The sequence below is a fragment of the Eulemur rufifrons genome, chromosome 15 (genome assembly GCF_041146395.1).
Source record: "Eulemur rufifrons isolate Redbay chromosome 15, OSU_ERuf_1, whole genome shotgun sequence".
Lineage (NCBI taxonomy): Eukaryota > Metazoa > Chordata > Mammalia > Primates > Lemuridae > Eulemur > Eulemur rufifrons.
In genome coordinates, this window is record NC_090997.1 from 26,631,741 (window position 1) to 26,649,109 (window position 17,369).

General features: G+C 38.5%; 1 protein-coding gene across 1 annotated transcript in view; it reads right to left on the bottom strand.

Moving 5' to 3' along the window:
- Positions 1-9,134, bottom strand: part of LGSN (lengsin, lens protein with glutamine synthetase domain) — a 141,275-nt gene extending 132,141 nt beyond the window's left edge. The window contains exons 1-2 of the mRNA XM_069488067.1: positions 7,353-9,134; positions 7,069-7,223 (exon numbers count right to left, since the gene is read on the bottom strand). The gene's annotated coding sequence lies outside the window, so the exon portion shown is untranslated. The remainder of the gene's footprint in view (positions 1-7,068; positions 7,224-7,352) is intronic.
- Between the last annotated feature and the right edge of the window lie 8,235 nt (positions 9,135-17,369).

Consider the following 17,369-nt stretch of genomic DNA (forward strand, 5'->3'; position numbering starts at 1 on the left):
CAGGGCTTAGTTTATTGTTTATTGCTGGTCACTCTAAACTTAAGAAAATGATAAATAAAATGTCAGCAACGCAGATTAAATTTAAGATTGTGTTACAATGTACATACAAGCATACATTTTTTTTCCCCAGAGAGCTGGTTGTTAAACATTTACCAGCACACCACAGGGTAAACCTCTCTAGTAAAGTTGTATTGATTAATAAAATTATAAAGAGACTTGTAAATGAGAGTAAGCTTTGCAGATATCCTGGAGAAGAGGATATTCTGTTAACAGGCAGAAAAAACAGCAAGCACAGGCCAGCGTGGCTGGAACTAAGTGAGCCAATGGGAAATGCTTGAGGTCAGAGAGGTAAACCTAGATCTTATTGATCAGTTCAAGGATTACCTTTTAATATAAGGCAGATGGAAAACTCCTGAAGGGTCTTGAGCAGAGAAGTAACCTCAATGGCATTTTAATAGAATAGAATACTCTGGCTGCTGTAGCGAATAGACTACAAGGGGGAAATGCAAAAGTGGAAAAATCATTAGTGGGCGATAATCCAAGGGAGAGGTGACAGTGGCTTCCACCTGTGTGATAAGGAAGATAGTACAAATGATCAGCTTTTAAGTATATTTTTATAAAGGAGCCAACAGAGTTTACTAACAGATTGGAAATTAGAGATAAGATAAAAGAAAGTCAAGGATGACTTCAAGGTTTGGGGCCCAAGCAGCTGAAACAATAGAACTGGAGAAGATCAAGATAGCATTTACCAAGACTGTGGGAGAGTAGGAAGGGGAAGAAGAATTTGGAGTTTGGACATGTTAAATATGATATGCCTATTAGATATTGAATAGACAGTTGGATATTGGTGTGAGCAGTTCAGGAAAAAGGTTTGGGCTAAAGATAGATGATAGATAGATAGATAGATAGATAAATATCTGGTGTTTAAAACCATGAGTCTGGCTAAGGTTATGTAGGGAGTTAAGGTCTGAGGGTTGAGCCCTGCAGCACTCGAACATTAAAGGGTCTAGGAAATGAAAGGGACCAGCACAGGAGATTGAGACATTGCTCTCGTAAAATAGAAGAAGAACCTGTAACTATAAAGAATTCATTTGAATTGTTATTTATTTCTTTGTACCCTGCCTCTTTCCTACAAAGATTTCAAGGCAGTAAAAAAAAATAAATAAAAGTAAAGTAAATAACAAGCTAATAAAATTGAACTAGAAAAAAAATCTGAGTCACAAAAGAAAGACTAAAAATATGGATACTGTTTGAATCAACATGGTTACTACAAACTTCACATTTGCTTGTGAATTTCCTAGAACTCAGAGCAAAAAGAAAACATAATCAGTGTATTAGTTGACTAGAACTTCCATAGCAAAATACCACAGACCGAGTGGCTTGAAAAACAGAAATTTAGGCCGGGCGTGGTGGCTCATGCCTGTAATCCTAGCATTCTGGGAGGCTGAGGCAGGAGGATCATTTGAGCTCAGGAGTTCAAGACCAGCCTGAGCAAGAGCGAGACCCCGTCTCTACTAAAAATAGAGAAAAAATTAGCCAGGCATAGTGGTGCCCACCGGTAGTCCCAGCTACTCGGGAGGCTGAGGCAGGAGGATCGCTTGAGCCCAGGAGTTTGAGGTTGCTGTGAGCTAGGCTGACACCATGGCACTCTAGCCTGGGCAGTAGAGCTAGACTCTGTCTCAAAAAAAAAAAAAAAAAAAAAAAAAGAAGGAAAAGAAAAGAGTTCTTACAAATCAAGAGGAAGTGATATGTGTGTACTTTGAAATGCTTAATAAAACTCAGTGACGTAATGGTGAAACAATGAAAGAGGCATTTTTACAACTGGATATTTCAATCAGACAGGTGGTAAATGTTGTCTCCTATCCTAGGCCAGTGCAAAGCTATTAGAAATAAGGCCTGAAATATGCTTCAAACTTGATATAGAGTATTATAGAGAGGGGACAGGGGCTGATTGATATACCGGAAACACATTTCTAACATTTTGACTGATGGTAGTTAAATACCCCAAACACTAAATTAAAATTAAAAAAAAGAAGAAGCAGCAGCCCAACAACAACAACTGTTGCTGCTAAAGTAAGAAAATGTTTTGAGCAGATCAGAATTTAGTCACACACAAGTTTTGATGCCAGCAGGTCATGCTCAGAACAGTCTGCCCTGGAACCTGGGGCTGCTAAAATCCTGGCAGGCCTGGGGAATGCTGTCATCAAAGGCAACCTTTCCCAGAAAGAGGAAAAGGGCAAGAGGTCTAGTAGCAAAGTTCAAGCAGGTGGAGTACTGACTCCTCCAGTCTAACGTCATTCAGATCAAGGGCAGAGTGGAGATAAAGGACATTACTATGCAGAATTTTTTTTTTTTACTATTAGACGTAATGAAAGCATAAGAGAGAAGTTTAAGGAGATTCTTCACTAAGCAACAAAATCATTAAAAATTCACTTTGGTGTTATAGTACTACCTCATAGGCATGACTTGTTTATTGCAAGTTTGCAGACTAGGTTCCCCTATCCTTGCAAATCCAACGACCCCATCATACAAAGCTTGGTATGACAGAAGTTGTGAGAGCAATCGGACAAAACCAGGACTCTTCAGGTTAACTCTGTGGCCTAACAAATTATCCCAAAAGTTAGCGGCTTAACCATTTTATTTCGCTTACAATGTGAGGTGTTACTAATTCAGGAAAGGCTCAATAGGGCAATTCTCCTTAGAGTCCCTCATACAGTTGCAGTCAGATATCATCTGCAACTGTAATTATTTGAAGGCTCAGCCAGACTGGATGTCAGAGATACCTAGCAGTTAGTGCTGGCTTTCAGCTGGGGCTGTTAACTCAGGCACCTACACACTGTCTCTCTGTATGGCTGGGTCTTCTCACTGCATAACCACTGGACTCCAAAAGGAGTGGTTATGTTTCTCAAAAGGGAGAGTCTGAAAAGCACAGGAAGCAAACACTTTAAGAGACCAAGAATGAAATGCGAGGCTTTTTCTGATCTAGCCTTGGAAGCCACTCAGTGTCACTGGCACTGAACTTTATTGGTCAAGGAAATCACTAAGACTAGCCCAAATTCAATGGAAGAGAAATTAGACCCCATCTTTCTAGGAAAAGTGTCAAATAATTTGCCACCATTTTTAATCCACCATAAACACCTTTCCACCATTCTTCTATAAACCCTTTACAATTGTTTCTTCTACTTTTCTTATGTTACTCATTCCCATCCAAATTTGTAAGTAGACATCCTTTACTCTGATGCTATGAAGAAAGAAGGTATAGCGGTGCTACACTGTGGCTTTTAATTGATACCCTTCCTAGTAGTCAAACCTAGAGGCATGGAAAATAAGTTCTCTTTTTTTATTTGTTTGTTTCTAACATTCACTTTACTGTTTTGGTGATATCAGAACTGTTGGAAGCTGCATTTGTCATCCACTATTTGTGATAGGAATGCTCTTTTTGAGTTAAAATTTAATATATAGAATGGGCGCGGTGGCTCACGCCTGTAATCCTAGCACCCTGGGAGGCCGAACGAGGCAGGAGGGTCGCTTGAGGTCAGGATTTGAGACCAGCCTGAGCAAGAGCAAGACCCCGTCTCTACTACAAATAGAAAACAATTAGCTGGGCATGGTGGCACGTGCCTGTAGTCCCAGAAACACAGGAGGCTGAGGGCAGGAGGATCGCTTGAGCCCAGGAGTTTGAGATTGCTGTGAGCTATGATGACTGCACTCTAGTGGGGGTAACAGAGCGAGACCCTGACTCAAAAAAAAAAAAAAAAAAAAAATTAATATATAGAATTTCAGTTAATCCTCCTTGAAGAAATAATACAAAACAAAGTTTCTTAAGCTTAGAAGTCAGGAAAGACAGGCAGTAGACTTCTTTTTGTTACATGCTGTTCTAGTACATTCGGTTTTATGTCATCTGTTTCTAGTTAATGGCAAATTACCTTTATAAAATAAAAACTCGTAATATCACTTTCAATCAAATTCTTTTGTTCTTATGTAAAAAGATGTTTCTGATCTCTTAAACTTTATAAAGTAATGCTTTTCCCAAAATGACAAAATTGCTATATCTTCTTTCTTCATGGCTAACAAAGCATTTAAAATCTGCACCCAAAATCAGATTCTTTATTGAAAGGAATTAGGGTTTAACATGAAAATGGAGGGTTTCTTTGAAATATGCCTTAGGGGCCCTTGTCTTAGTCTGTGAAACTTTAAAAATGTTTTTCATCATGTAAGATCTGGTTCTGTTATTTCATCCTTTTTTGTTTGTACAGGAGGGGGCTGATTTTTTTTTTTTTTTTTTTTAAGAATCCATCAGTGGCAACTTCTTCTTTGATGTCATCAATAAAACTTTCCTCCTTCTATACTGTCAGGTTCCTCCTTCTCCTCCTCCTCCTCCTCCTCCTTGTACTTCTCATATTCCTTTTCCTTCTTTAGTATTCTGTATTCTTGAACTGGATTTATATCAAAGGAAAAAACAAAACAAAAGAGAAAAAAACTGAACATGAAGGTTTATGTATCTTTCACTGTAAGGATTTACGGAATCAAATGCATGGCTACTCACTGAACCTACCTAAACTAGAAGAGTTCCAGCTTAGTAGACAGTCATTTAAATTAAACCAAAGGGCTATTCAGAGCAAAGAGGGAGGATTTCAAAAGGTCCACAAATTATTAAAAGAGACAAAGTATATAATAGATTATAAGCAAATCCATAGTGACAGAAAGTAGATTAGTGGTTGCTAAGGACTGGGGAGGCACAATGGAGAGTGATTTCTGATGGGTACATGGTTTCTTCTTGGGATGATGAAAATATTCTGGTGATTAAGTATGACTCTTCATGTATTATTTTCCCTAATACTCTTGTGGGCCTTGGGACTGTTCTTATTCTGAGAAAAAAAAAACCCAAAAAACCTACATTTCCATCATCAGTCCTAAATAGGTTGAATTACACCATCCTGGTGGGGTTGAGAGAGGTAAGCAGGAAAGAAGTGTTCTGAGGAACAAAGAGCCAAAAATAATCCCGAGCTGAAAGTGCTGCCTCACCACCCCCATGTATGGCTCATTCTAATCACATAGATGATCATCAGTTCATTCTGCTCTAAATATTCCAGAATTTAAACTTATCCCCTCAAATGGAACTGCAAAAATCAAACACAACCTTGAGTAAACAATTAAGGAGTTCATTGGTGTATGAAAGTCAAAAGGCAGGGTGTGCTTTAGGGTTGGTTTGATGCATGAGTTCAATGATTCTATCAAAGACTCAATTTTTCCCCCTCTCAGCTTTCCTTTCTACAGTATGAGCTTGCTCCAAGATTTACAGCCTTCATGCTAGCACAATGGTTGCAATGGTTCTAAGGTTACAGACACATATAAAACTATGCAGACAAGAGAGAACATGTCTTCCAATTGCACTCTCAGAAGAGCCAAGAAACACCTTTCCTGGAAATCCATAGCAAATCTTTTCTTGTGCCTCTTTGGCCTGACTGAGGACAGGAATCCACTTCTGACCAATCATTGTGGCCAAAGAAATGCTATCCTAAACAGTTGGATTAGGCAATCCAGGCCTCAACCAATCATTGTGTCAAGGGAGATGGACTTACTAGGATTGGATTAAGTCAATCACAGTCCATTTCTGGATCAACTGCTTTCAAAGCATATCAATATGGGTTTAGACCTAGACGAAAATGTAAGTGCCCTTAGGTAAAGAAAAAAAGATAATAAATGCTAGGAAGACAAGCAATATTCACTATAATTTTTCTGGTCATTCTTGTCTCAACATAAATACATCAAGTAGGGCAGATAAAGTGAGGTAGGAAGTACAGTAACAACTTGCTTTTGATAGCTAAATGGAGTCCTAAAGTGTACCCCGTCTGAACTTCTCATTTTATGGATGAAGAAACTGAGACTCAGGTTAATTAATTTAGCCAAGTTTACAAAGTCTAGATCATTTATTTCCTAATCATTTAGTCATTCATTAGCAATTATTTATTGAGCATCTCTTAAATACTAAGTGCCAGGTACCTCTCTAGTATTGGAGACATAGGAAGGAACAAAACAAAGCAAAACTGTGCCCTCATGAAATGCACATTTTAGTGGGGGCCTTTTTCCTAATGTCATTACTTCTACTCTCTCTTTAAAACAACCTCAGGTAACATGGAAGTGAACTTTTTTATTCTCATCTAGTTCTACTCATCTATGAAATTCCTGTCTTTTTTCATATTTAGTCTGAGTAGTAGTCATTTAGGTGTTATAGTAATTCCAACAGACCCCCCTCCTTTACAATCTCAGCCTTCTTTTCACCTTACCTCTTCTTATTGCCATTTGACATATTATATATTTATTCATGTATTTAAGTGTATATTTCCTGTCCCACACACACACATAAATATATACATGCTAAACATAAGCTTCATGAGACCCTGAACTTTTAGTTCAAATTGGTATCTCCCCAACACCTAAATCATAGAACAATTCCTGGACATGGTAAGTAAGCAAACAGAAAATATTTATTGAATAAATAAATCAAATTTGCGTGCCACCTAGATCCCTTCATTAAAGCAAAATACCCACCAAGATAATCTGGTAATTTTTTTGCCTAAGGCTGAAGAATCTTAGGTACTATCCAAAAAGGTATATTGGCTAGAATAAAACAACAATCTTAACATATGCTGATATTGCCTAAGGTACGACCCATAAAGATACACTACAATACTGGCAGAAAGAACATGAACAAAGTTATTCTAATGTAGGCAGGACCTTTCCTAAGAAACCCTCAAACAAAAACACAGTGTATCAGGTTTTTAGGGCTGTTGCAATGAAGTACCATAGACTGAGTAGTTTAAACAACAGAAATTTATTTTGTCACAGTGTTGGAGGTAATATGCTTAGTATCTGATCCAAAATCCATTCACTCTTTATTCAGAAACTATTCTTTGACCACTTACTACCACATGTCAGGCACTGTTCTCAATGCTAAGGCTAGAGAGTTGAATCACAGACATGTATCTGTATTAGGAATGCTTTCGTCAGCAGCTAACAGAATAGGCAATTAAAAGTGGCTAACCCATAGGGACATTTAATGTTTACCTCGCAGAAATTTAGAGAGAGGCAGTCCCTAGTCCAGCTCTTCTGAAACGTGAACGAGGTTCCAGGTTTTCTTCTCTGTGTCCAGCATGCGGGCTTTTGTCTTTATTCTTGTCACCTTCATTGTTCCAGAGCTGTCATAGCTCCAAACATCTCATCTGCTTTCAAACCAGAAAGAAATAGAAAAGGAAGCTCTTTTCTTATTCTATTCCGAAATTAGTCTTCAGTGCTGCCATGATAAAATGCCACAGACTAAGTGACTTAAAAACAGAAATTTATTTTCTCACAGTTCTGGAGGCTGGAAGTCCAAAACCAAGGTGTCAGCAGGGTTGGTTTCTTCTGATGTCTCTCTCATTGGCTATAGATAGATGTCTTTTGCTTATGTCTTCACATGATCTTTCCTCCATGCATCTCTGTCCAAATTTTCCCTTCTTAGAAGGACATAAGTCATATTGGATTACAGCCTACCCTAAGTGATCTTATTTTAACTTAATTATCTCTTTAAAGACGTGTCTCCAATACAGTCACATTCTGAGGTAGCGGGGATTAGCACTTCAATGTATGGATTCAAGGGAGATATAATTCAGCCCATAACATATAACTAACTAGTTTTCAGGGTTAACAAAATAGATGTTAAAACTAATCATGCACTGCACATCCATCCTAAAATAAATGAATACTCATCCATATCAAAAACCTAAAGGCTGCCTAAATGTAAAAGCTAATTGAGGGCATTTAAGTAAAGATTTAAAGACAAAAAACTATAGAGAGCTTTACAGGAGGGCTTTGTCTTTTGTCCAGTGAACGGGCTTAAGTTAGCTTCAAATTTGCACTGCAATCCTGCATTCTAGACCAAGGTATATATTCAATGATGATTTACTATACAAGACATTATACTGAAAAATATATCCAAAACATACTGGCCCTGAAGTGAATAACTTCTGGACTAGTTGTGTAAGTAATACCTACTATTACTGTGGGGGAAAAAATGGTGAAGTTCTTAGCAAGGAAGCTCTAGATGGGTTTCAATATTTTAGAACTGAAGCACTGAGTTAATATGTGAGGATGTGGACACCCTGCATCTCCCCATCTGCCTTCCCAATCAAACTTGCAAGTTTTGAAGGAAGGCACAGGTTTATTCTATGCATTTCATCCACTTTTTCTTTTTACATAAAGAAGATACCGCTGGTCTTTTAAAATCGCAATTCTTGAAGTATGACATTTTAAGATTTTCTCCAGCAAAATCAGAACCACCTGGAGTTCCTTTCCTAAACTGACTTAGCCAGCTATGCAGGCTTGCTGAATGAGATTCCCTGGGGGCAGGACCCAGTAATCTGCTTTTGTAACAAGTTCCCCAGGTGTTTCTTCCATGCAATAAAACTTGAGGAACATTGTTTTCAGAAGTTGACCAGGATCTCATATTTGAAATATTTACTCTGGAAAATAGATGGGGGGAAAATGCTTCTTAAGACAACAGGAAGGGAAATATTATTCTAACAACACTAATGGTTTTATACCTAAAACATCTATGTTGCTCAAAGTACTCACACACATTAACCTAAATGTCATTATGAATACTCTTACTAAAATCTATCACATGACTACGGGCTTGCCTACAAAAGGGAGAGCATAGATCAAAACATAGATGAGAGTGGGACTTTATCATTCAGGTAAGGAACTCTTAGTGAACATTCTTTAGAGGTGAAGGTCCTACCTGTTGAGCAGCCAAACAAATCCTGAACAGCAGTCACACAGCAGCTGCCAGGTCAGTCTGCCAAACTTCCATAGATTCAATCAGTAAGGAGAAAATGAGCCCAAATGGGTCTTTCCAGTTTATTACACATGGCACAGCCGATGGCATGAGCTTCATGTTCACATTTGGTCCCCTCGTCCCCCAAGTACCATGGAAGAGACACAGAAGTAGGCCCAAGAAGATGCTGCACACACAGTGGATCTGTGTCACAGCTAATCCAATCTTTTAAAGGAGCTGCTGGTAAACTTCCTCCTCCACCCCTACAGCAAGAGGCATTGTCTTTATTATCCTGATCAGGAAACAAATCTGCCTTCTGACTCAGTGGAATGATATTATCTTTATCACCCTGGACTATCTCCAAGGAAGGAGGGAAACTAGGTTTATTAACCTGGAGTGTAAGCAAATCTGCTCCCTGCCCTAGAGCAAACTTTGCAAATATTCTCCAACAAAGTTGTCAATGCTCTTTGCTTGGAAGACATCCAGAAATGCCAGAATTATCTCTCAACACTACCTTACAATAGGTTTTACTTTGATAACTCAAAAGTTAACCTGGGCATTAGGAGAACTTAAACTTACCTTCTTTTGTGGACTTCTGGGGACAGATTCTTCTATTTAATACTTTGTATAATCATGAATGCAGGCTTCAAACATTTTCAGTGGTGTATCCCATATCTCAAGCAAAATCTTGCATGGAGCTTCACAATATATAAAACAGATAAAAGTAGAACTGCTCTCTAAGGGGAGATGAGGCAATGCCATCACAAGCTAGACTTCTCAGCCCCCTTCCCTCTATCTCCCTGGAGTTAAATGCTGGCCCAACTTGGCCTCTGAGCATCCTCAAACCTTAAAACACAGTTGAAAACCATCATTACACTGAAAGAGTGATTGATATTTGATAATTACTAGCCCTTCTCAGCAGGTTGGTAGGTTATCAGGCAATGAGAGAGGTGTTATGCCAGCATAAATAAATAAACAAACAGTTGTTCTGGTATCAGGGGAGACAGGAGAAAAGCTGGTGGTTTTAATTAGCCACTAAGCTATGGGGGCAAGTAGTTTAGTTTCTATTAACAAGAAGCATGTACAAAGCTGGCCTTAAAGGACAGAAGTCATCTCTATACCCATTCACTTACTCATTTTATTTCATTCAGCAAGAATTTCTGTAATGATAACCTACTAAGTACCAGACATATTGTTAGTACACAAAAGTTAAGACATGGTCCTGATCAAAGTAGAGGGCACAAATAAAAGCAAATAATACTTAAGTAAAAATTATATAATTTTTATAATTATATACATGACCATAAGAGATAAAGGGGCACTCTTTTTTTTAATCCATGGGCTTTGAAGGCATTGAATTTTATAAACTCTAAATACTTTTATAACCCTAAAATTGTGTGATCAGCTAATCAATACTGCACATCAGGGAGGCTTTTCCATATTATTCATATTAATATCCAGTTGCTTTTCGGATGAGATAAATTTATGATCACAAATATGCTAATTAGAGACTAACTCCTCCTCAGGTAAGGGTATGAACCCTTGATATTGGGAACATACATCTTTTATCACAAATAATACCTACTACTGTGTTAAATGCTCCCCATATGTCATTTAGTTTAATTCCCACAACTGCTTTGAGTTAAGTACCATCCTCCCTTTGCGAGCGAGAAGAGGGAGGATCAGGGCTGCCAGGTAATTTGCCCAGCATGCCACAGGTAGTAAGAGGCAGGGCCCAGGTCCACCCAACCCCATGCCTGGACTCCTGAAGGCTCTGCTCTATACCTTGATGAGCAGGAAGCCATTGCCAGCACCTTTTGCCCAGTCTTCCTTTTAGCTTTAATCATAGAGGGAAATCCACCTCTTTTCATTTTCTCTGAGCAGTAAGTCCCCTTACAATTTTCTTTTCTCAATAATGTCTAGAGAAATATGGGAATATATGTGATTGGGGTGTGAATTTCCATTGTTATTCAAAACTTCTGCAATTAAAAGAAAAGCAAGTGAATTTGTAGAAGACATTCAAAGAATATTAAATCTTGACAACATTTTGAACATACCAAATAACTTTTATATTGGTGACAGAAACTTTCTGGAAAGTCACTTGAAAATATTAGCCAGGTGTTGTTGTGTGACCCTGTGGTCCCAGCTACTTAGGAGGCTGAGGCAGAAGGATCGCTTGAGCCCAGGAGTTTGAGGTTGCTGTGAGCTATGATGATGCCGCTGCACGCTAGCCTGCACAACACCAGAGTGAGACCCTGTTGAAAGAAAGAAAAGAAAAAGAAGGAAACAAGGAAAGAAAAGAAAAGAAAGAGAGAGAAAGAAAGGAAGAAAGAGAAAGAAAGAAAATGAATTCTGTCTTCCAGTTTTGAACTGAAAAGACATAGCAAATAAATGTAGCAAATACCAGAGTGGGTAAAATTATATTTAATTTTTTGCTAAGGATCACTAAAATAATATTGATATACTACCACCAAAAATGCTTAACTGTGTATTATTTTTAAATTATAACCATTTTAGGAATGGAAAATGGATCATAAAATCAATTCATAGAACATTTTAACTAAGCTAAATGAATAATCTTGCTCTACAGAATTAATTTTTCATGTAATATATTCAATAAATACATTCTGCCAAAGATATAAGAGCTTTGTCATATTTATACAATTTAAGGTTCTGCTAGAAGTATATCGAAATAGCCTGGAATTAGATTTGCCTTTAATTCCAAAGCTAATTAAGTCTGTACTTTATTTTTTAAACATGAAAATAATGGAGAAAATGCCATTCATTCTAAAATCCTTTTATATTTTTAGACTGGCCACCTGGGTCTTTGGGGAAAAACCATAAAATGACACTTTATTGAATTTACTCTGTTACATAGGAAAAGAAAATATTCAAACACATGTGCAAAAGATTCAATCAAAAGTGAACTATTTGGTTTGAAATCTTTACCCAGCTGCCTGGGGACGCTGGTTCCCTGATGCCAGAAGAGCACACTGCCTGTATCCCACTTCCAGTCAAACAGCAGTCGTGTCTCTTCCCGCCCGTTTTCAGTGGCCATCTGGGTAAGGTCGAGAGTAGATGGACAACAGCAGGGAAATTAAAAAGAGGACCAGTTGCCGAATAAGAATGTGTGATACCTATTTCCATTAGTCAATGGATCATCTCTTGGAGCAATTGCTGACAGATGTTAGGATAAGGTATATGACCTATGATTACCAATCAAGCCAAAAATACAGAGAAAGAATAACCTTCCCTCCAAACACTGAGCCTAAACTTAACCTTACCCCAACTAGAGTTAGGAATTTTGTCACATGACAGGGGGGTGTATCAGTCAGGCTTCTCTAGAGAAATAGAACCAGTAGGATATATATAAATATATAAAAAGAGCCTTGTGACGGATCGCTTCACGTCTTATGGAGGCTGAGAAGTCCCACAATTGTCACCTATAAGCTAGAAGCCCAGGAAAGCAGGTGGTGCAATCCCAATCCAAGCCCAAAAGCCTGAGAACCAAAGGAGACAATGGTATGAGTCCAAGATCAAGTCTGAAGGCCCAAGAACCAGCAGCGTAGATGTTCAAAGACAGAGGACAGACACCCCAGCTCAGGAAGAGAGCGAATTTGCCCTTCCTCCACCTTTTTGTTCTGTTAGGCCCTCAATGGATTGGATTATGTTTGCCCACAATGGTGAGGGTGGATTTTCTTTACTCTGTCTACTGATTCCAATGCTAATCTCTTCCAGAAACACCCTCACAGGCACATCCAGAAATAATGTTTCACCAACTATCTGAGCCTTTCAGAGTTAGTCAGCACCTTTCTCTTCTCTGACAGAACATGCTGATGGAGTGCCCCTGGCTGAAATCTGGGAGGTCATCAAGACCTCAAGCCTGCCAGATCCATTTCAGAGCTGAGCACTATGAAGTCAGCCCTCTGGTTCTAGCAATTCCTACCAGCCTTTTCTTCAATACACATCATAGCACAATTTTAGAGGTCCAAAGGTGATCAGTAAACTCCTTCAAAATCCTCTCAAACCCTTCATTAGAACAATTAATTTGAGGACCATTTCCTCGTTTTCAAATCAAATCTAGGCCAATTATCACTGAAAATGAATGGGCAGAAAACATAAAAGAGGAGTTAAAGAGTCTTTTAACCCATCATAAATAATCAAGAACTTGGCTGGGCACAGTGGCTCATGCCTGCAATCCTAACACACTGGGAGGCTGAGACAGGATCACTTGAGGCCAGGAGTTGGAGACCAGCCTGAGCAACATAGCAAGATCCCCTCTCTACAAAATTTTTTTTAAAAAATTAGCTATGTGTGGTGGTGCACACATGTAGTCCCAGCTACTCGGGAGCCTGAGGCAGGAGGATCCCTCAAGTCCAAGAGTTTGAGGTTGCAGTGAGCTATGATGCCACCACACTTTAGCCTGTGTGACAGAATGACTTTGTCTCAAAAATAAATAAATAAATAAAAAACCTTCTGGGTGTGGTACAGGGATGTCTTCCCAATTGCAACAGATGAGTTTCTGATAAATTGCCTATAAACTGAGTTTCTGCAAGTGCCACATGTTATTGTGGACTCACTAGCTCACATATGTTTTATTGTCCTTGTATTTCAACTTTGAATTAGTGTCTAATGATGGAGCATCATTTTCACTACTTTTTCCTCCTTTTACATTCTACCTCACCTCCTTTCCCTAATGAAGTATGTTCAAACTTCCCAAAACATCTATTTTGTAAATGTGAACCTGTGCATAACTTCCCTAAAGTAGGACACAGCCGATCTGTGCATTGAGTAGAAAAGCTAATAAGTTCAAAGTGATCTCAATAAATGTGTTGCCAGCCAGCCGCTCCTTCCAGCAGCTCTTATGTGAGCTTATGCTATCTTTAATTTATTACACTAAGACAAGTTAATTGCATAGTTTCCACAAAACAGAACATGTTCTTCATAGTAACTACATGCTAATCCTTTTGAAAACATCAGTAATTATACAGTAACTTTGCATCTCCCGACACTTGTGCTATTAACTGCTGTTACATGTTTAGAGCTATGAGTGATCTGAGCAACAAGGCAGAGTTCGGACACGGTTCATGCATAAAAGGAAACTTTTCTATCCAGCTCTGTTTCCTGTGAACTTTGTTTTTTTATTAAGGTGAATGGGTTTGCACATGGCCCCGCTGAGGTAAAAGCGATTGCAGCAGCAGCCTTGACATTTACAGCGACCACGCAGAGGAGCAAACCTTTTCCAGGCACAGAACAGCATGTACTCATGGAAGACAATATCAGTGGCTTCCCAGTAAATACACATCTATATAAAGTTCAGTAAACACGCAGGTATGATAGCTTAAGTTTTATGTCTAACTACAGCTTTAAAATCACACTTCAGGCTGAGTTCTTCTGAGAAATGATTGCATTTTTAAAGATGTTTGAAGTTATACAGCCCTCAGGATTCTGTCTCATAATGCCAAGAAAGAAATGTCATTTTTGCCTGAAGTGTGGATCTGGCTTTGAACTTCACATTTTACAGAATATTCTGCTTTGGGTTATGTTTATAGACGTGAACATCCTTGCTGCTCTTTATTAACATTTCTCCAATGTCTTATGGTCTCCTCTTGTCTCCCCCCAAACCCCCTCCTCAACCCTTCCAGGTCTGATGGGAAAATTGGTGTATTTTGTCGTCACATTATTTTTGCCTGCATGTCTGCTTTGGTTAGTGGGTTTAACAGAAATGATTCTGTTAGGGCAGTGAGGTCGCAAAGGCCCCCTGTCCGTTTAAAATAGAAAGCGCTTGCATTTTAAAATGGAAGGTGTTTTCATCATAAAACTATAGAGAAGTAAAGGAAATGCAAAAGTGTAAAAAGCAATAAGTTTACAGGACACAAATCTCTTATCAAAATTTAATGAAAAGTAGTCAGCAGCCTGAATCAGCTTATAGGCTACAAAGCCCATTTTCTTTCCCTCTTTCCCAACTCTTCAGCTTGGATGGAAGAAACGTGCCTTAGATTTCAACCCCGACAGTTTGAGGTTGGCGTCTCAGCAGGACTCTTCAGGTTTTTAGACTAATAATTTGATTTCTGGCATTTAACCCAGGTTGTGGAAATTTTAGGCCATCCCCTGCAACACTGAGTTATTTTATCGTGTGCATTGGATCTCGGGTCTCTCTTGTTGAGAAAAGCTACTCCTGCCTGGAAAGGGGGGAGACTGGTTCCTTGACCTTGCCCGTACAGTGACCATGGGCCCCTCAGCCATCTCTTCCTGGCCTCTGTTTTTGTAAAGCAAAATCAGGAGCCTATTTGGCCTGACGTGCCCAAGCCCCAGGAAGGATCACTCTCTGATTCAGGTACCAGTTCTCTGATGATTCATTTTCAAGTGGCCCCTGAGAATGACTTCTGAAGTTTTATAAGCTATGACTTTATAAAACCAAAATTGCTTTTCATGATGTAGATTTAATTTTCAACCATGCAGGAGATGAGTCATTACATCTCAGATGCCCTTGGGACAGGGAGAGAAGGAATCATCTCCATGGCTCCCCGGATCCCCATATTTACTCCGAAGCAGCAGCCCACAGCAGTTGATCATTGTCAGTCCCACATGGTCACTAAGTCGCAATGGAAAATATGTAGAGGGTCAGCAGAATATACACATATATTATACGTAATATATAACATATGTATGTACAATATACACAATACACTAGTAAAAGTGTCAAAGAAATGAAAAGAAATAGTGGAACATGGTGAGAATGTATTTCTCTGTGACTGTGCTTCAAATTTCTGATTTTATTATAGATTTGCATTTGAAGGTCTTTGAGAATTGGCTTTCTGCCAATCACTGAAAGGCCCATTATCTAATTTCTAAAGAGGAATAGCATTTGAAATTGTTAATATTATTTCGCTCTACTTCTAAAGAAAACATCTATCATAGGCAAAAACTTTTACCTTGCTTTAACTCTATTGACTTTTCACATTCTGTAGATTCTAAGCTTTATTATTTCATTTAGAGTCTGATAACAAACACTTGACTTTCCACTAAATTAGATAATACCAATAGAACAATGTTCTGAAACAAGATACTTGCTGGGAGGACATTGGCTACTAATTTCTTATGTTTATAAGTTTTAATGTCTTGTTTTCATAAACATTAAACTACCATGCATTTTATGCTTTGGGGATAAGGGTAAGGAGTTTTGTCTATTAACCTACACAATAACAAATTTAATTCACTGTCTGCTATTTACAAAGCACTGTACTAGAGACCCTGTGAATTATAGATTTTTCACATACCATAAGCTCTATAGAACACAAATGTGCTGGAAAAAAATTAGCCAAGCATGGTGGTGCACACCTGTAATCCCAGCTATTCGGGAGGTGGAGGCAAGAGGATCACTTGAGCCCAGAAGTCTGAGGTTGCAGTGAGCTATGGTGACACCACCAAATGCTAGCCCAAGCAACAGAGCAAGACCCTTTCTCAAAATAAAATAAAATGAAATGTAAAAAAATCCACGATTATAAGTTATGTTTATTGAGCACTTTCAAATTCCAGGCTTTGCATTAAGGGTTTACATAGATTAATTCCACATTACATAGATTTCAATCCCACATTCACCCAAAAAAGTACTATTTTTTCCCCATTTTATAGATGAGGAAATGAGGCTCAGAGAAGCTGAGCAACTTTTCCAACATGTCACAGTCAGCAAATAGGAGAAAAGAGATTCTTCTGTCCCCAGAGCCTATGCACTCACACTCTACTGTAGGTCTGGTCCCTCTTCCCAAAGGCACTGCAATCGAATGAGGAGATTAGTGAAAGGATCAAAGGAAAAATTGAGTAAATACTGCATAAGCCTTAACATGAATATAAATTCTTACAGCAGTAAAGGATTCCATGTCCATATATAAGTAGGATATTCACAGGTAATGTCTTATGACTCCTCTGGTATTAATTTATGTGGCTATTTAGCCCATACTGTTGTTTGTGTTGTATTGTTGTAATGTATACGTGCATTTTGCATGTATATGAATCCTCTCCTTAGCTAGATTCTGACCTTACTGATGGCAGAGACTGTGTTTTCTATTTTGAGAATCTGGTATAGCAGCTAGTACAATGACACATACATAGTAAGTGCTTTATAAATACGTGTGGAGTGAATGAATGAAGGAATTATAGGCAGTTAAGACAAGGTAGCATATAGCTGCGTGGCATGGCTATATGCAAGGAAGTAGCAATAGCTTAAGTGAGGTGACAAAAGCCTGGATAAGATATATGAGGAAGAAGGAATAGATTCAGGAAATGGGTTATAAAATGGGCAACATTTATGGAGTGTTTAGTATTTGAAGTGCTTTAGAGGTAGTAAACCATTTACTCTTCACAATAACAATGCTATGAGGTAAGTACTATTATCATCCCTACTTTATAGGTGAAATACAAATACATAAACAATTTATCATCACCCTGCCAGGAAGTGGTTGTGTCAAGAACTCATGCACTTTTATTCTGCTCTTGCTCATATATAGGATCCAAGGATAGTTTGAGCATCCATGTGGACATATTAAGAATAAAG